Genomic DNA, 3,178 nt, shown 5'->3' with positions numbered 1-3,178 from the left:
ATATATATATATATATATAACTTGCATACAAAAATAAGAGGAATGACCAGCATGACCATATTTTTGTATGTAATATAATTTTAATCTTCGGATTTTTTTAATATGCTAGACCACTGGTTTTAATTGATTAATATCAATTTCTACCCTCATTAATAAATTATATATATAACTTGGGTATATTTCGAGCAAAGATTCGTCCGTTTCGTTTTGTGGTATCATGGTCCATTCGAGTAGGGAGTTCTTGTTGAGTGAGTTGTATCCAAGGGTAGGTAGCTTACCTGGTATCCCTTGAAGAAATTTGCCCAGATTCTGTTTAAATGTAATGTCATCTTTTTCCTCTTTGATTAGTTTTTGGACAATGCTAAATAAGGCAGGATCTGTTGAGGAAAAGAAATTGCGTTGTAGTGTATTTATGTGTTGTAATCCTGAATTATGACACATGGTCTTAGCCTTAGATGAATTCCGGAACTAATGTTGAGGTCGCTTCGGCAATTTCTTTCTCGCTTGTTTATTACTTCCTGTTACTGGGGCTTAATTTATGGATTTCTATTTAACACTTTTTCTAAAAAAAATAAAAAAAAATAATAAAAAAAAAAGGCACAGTATATCTTTACTTCGATGCTTACCTTTTACTCGCCAATTAAATATTATTTTGTCCAGTGGCTTCCTTGCATAAATTGTATATGCAAAGAGTGAATTTTGTGTGTATATTTAGAGTAGGACGGTTGATGCAACGATGTTGTTCTGGTGATCTGATGTACTGGCTTTCTTTATTTTCATTTATAAGTAAACAATTGTAATGACTAATGACTAATGATTAAAATACATACGAATGCTAACATGAAAGAATAATTTCTGTTAAACAGAAATTTAATAATATATGAAATCTAATCTCTTACGAAAGATCTTCTCAAGGTAAAGAACGCAGTGTTCTGTGTCTTAACACAACGTCCACGTTAAGCTGGAGATAAAGATTACAGTTTGGTATTAAAACTACTTGTCTTTATTAATTGTTTTCTAATAAGCCCACTGGCTATTAGCGACATCAGTGCTTGACAGGCCATTGCAGATGGGAGATTCGGCTGTTATGACGTGACCGGATGTCTGTCACTGGAGTTGTTCAAAATAGAGCGACATCACGTGATTTACTAGTTCCGGCGGTCGTAGCAGACGGTTCCCAAGTGCCAACGGTATAAATACAAGTGCTTTTATGGTACACCTCGCTCCGCGCGCGCATATGCATGTATGTATATATAGATATATGTGAATCATATGAAGTCACATGAAAATCGTAATGCCTAGATATGTAATGATCTTGGACACCAACCGTCTCTCAAGACTTGTGTCATATATCACAAATCTTGTAAGACAATAAAGCATTCCGAATGGCAAAGGTATGTGTTGTATGTGTTGATAGGACGGCTTGTCATGATGAAACAATCACCATATATATATTATACTGATATCTATCTATCTATCTATCTATCTATCTATCTATCTATCTATCTATCTATCTATCTATCTATCTATCTATGTATCTATGTATCTATGTATCTATCTATCTATCTATCTATCTATCTATCTATCTATCTATCTATCTATCTATCTATCTATCTATCTACCAATATATATATATATATATATATATAATATAATATAATATAATATAATATAATATAATATAATATATATAGAATTTGTTGTCCAATTACAAAAATATGATATGAATTGTATAAGAGATTCATAAGATATTATCTGAGGTATTCATGTTTATTTAATATAAATATTTTGCCAGTATTGCAGTAATGACCTTGTCTTAATCTTCTGATGTAGTCCAGCCAGGACTACACTATCCTCTTTGCTCCTTTTTCTTAAACGTAGACTGGTATTTGACGAAGATTTATTTCCTATGTTCACAGAAGCACCTAAAGAAGAGAACTCGATCCTCTTTATTGGTTTCACGCAGAATCATTTCTTTTTAAAACTGAAAAATATGTCAAAATTTATTTGTAATTTCTGAAACTATTTGAGCAAAATATTTACGTTATAATTGGCCAGAAAGTCGGGCAGAAATGTGACGGATAGATTTCTATTTATTCAGATTTTTTTTTTACATTAGAAACAAAAGAATGAGATCTGAAACAAAAGTTCTTATCTTTATCAAAGCCTGAAAAACTATGGAGATGCCGTATATAATACTCATGAATCTTGTTTAGCAAGTAAGGTAGGAATAATTTGAGAAATCAACATTACCGTGAGAGAATAATATTCTTTCTTTCTGTTGCCCGGCTTACTATAGCCACCTGGTGGAACAATAGGTGAGAACAGATGAGTAAGTATTTTAATATACAATTATACAAATATGCGAATTGTTGCTCTTGTTTTTTTGCTCTTTGTTCACTTAAATTTTAGGTTTTGTTTCATAATTTCTTTTCAGATTATATCGGTCACAATTAATCGTTCAATAAATACATGCTGACACAAAACAACTTATACAGTTTTGAAATTACCAAATACCATTTTCAGACACAATCACTTCTATGGACATGAGAATACAATTTGGCCTTTATAATGAAAAATAAAAATTAAAAAATTCCCGCAAAACTAGCGAGTCAATGAAAGAACCTCCATGGAGTAGCTCAAAATGCTAGAAAGAGTAGTCAAAACTGCTTTCTCTCACACCACGTTTTAAAATATTTAATTTGATAAATGGACACCATTATTTTTGTCTCACTTATCAGTGGAACGTATCGAGCTAACAGTGGATATAGTCACCCGATGATGTCCTGAAATAGTAGCTAAATTTAGCTCATATCACATTGCAGAGAACATAAGGTTTTGTACCCCTACTTTCAATTCATACTAGATTCAGTTATGTGATATGTTTATATATATCTGTGTGTATGTATATATATATATATATATATATATATACCTTTATTGTCCACAGGGGGCTAAACATAGAAGGGACAAACAAGGACAAACAAAGGGTTTAAGTCGATTACATCGACCCCAGTGAGTAACTGGTACTTATTTAATCGACCCCAAAAGGATGAAAGGCAGAGTCGACCTCGGCGGAGTTTGTACTCAGAACATAAAGACAGACGAAATACCGCTAAGCATTTCGCCTGGTGTGTTAACGATTCTGCTAGCTCGCCGCCATATATAAATAATATAT

The 3,178-nt window shown here is 32.3% G+C and overlaps 1 long non-coding RNA gene across 1 annotated transcript in view; it reads right to left on the bottom strand.

Annotated features, from left to right (window-relative positions):
* Positions 1-1,768: 1,768 nt before the first annotated feature.
* Positions 1,769-3,178, bottom strand: part of LOC128248531 (uncharacterized) — a 20,987-nt gene continuing 19,577 nt past the window's right edge. Inside the window, exons 2-3 of the long non-coding RNA XR_008264706.1 lie at positions 2,254-2,303; positions 1,769-1,984 (exon numbers count right to left, since the gene is read on the bottom strand). This is a non-coding gene — a long non-coding RNA (uncharacterized LOC128248531). The remainder of the gene's footprint in view (positions 1,985-2,253; positions 2,304-3,178) is intronic.

The sequence above is a fragment of the Octopus bimaculoides genome, chromosome 8, assembly GCF_001194135.2.
Source record: "Octopus bimaculoides isolate UCB-OBI-ISO-001 chromosome 8, ASM119413v2, whole genome shotgun sequence".
Lineage (NCBI taxonomy): Eukaryota > Metazoa > Mollusca > Cephalopoda > Octopoda > Octopodidae > Octopus > Octopus bimaculoides.
This window is presented reverse-complemented; position numbering and strand designations above follow the sequence as displayed.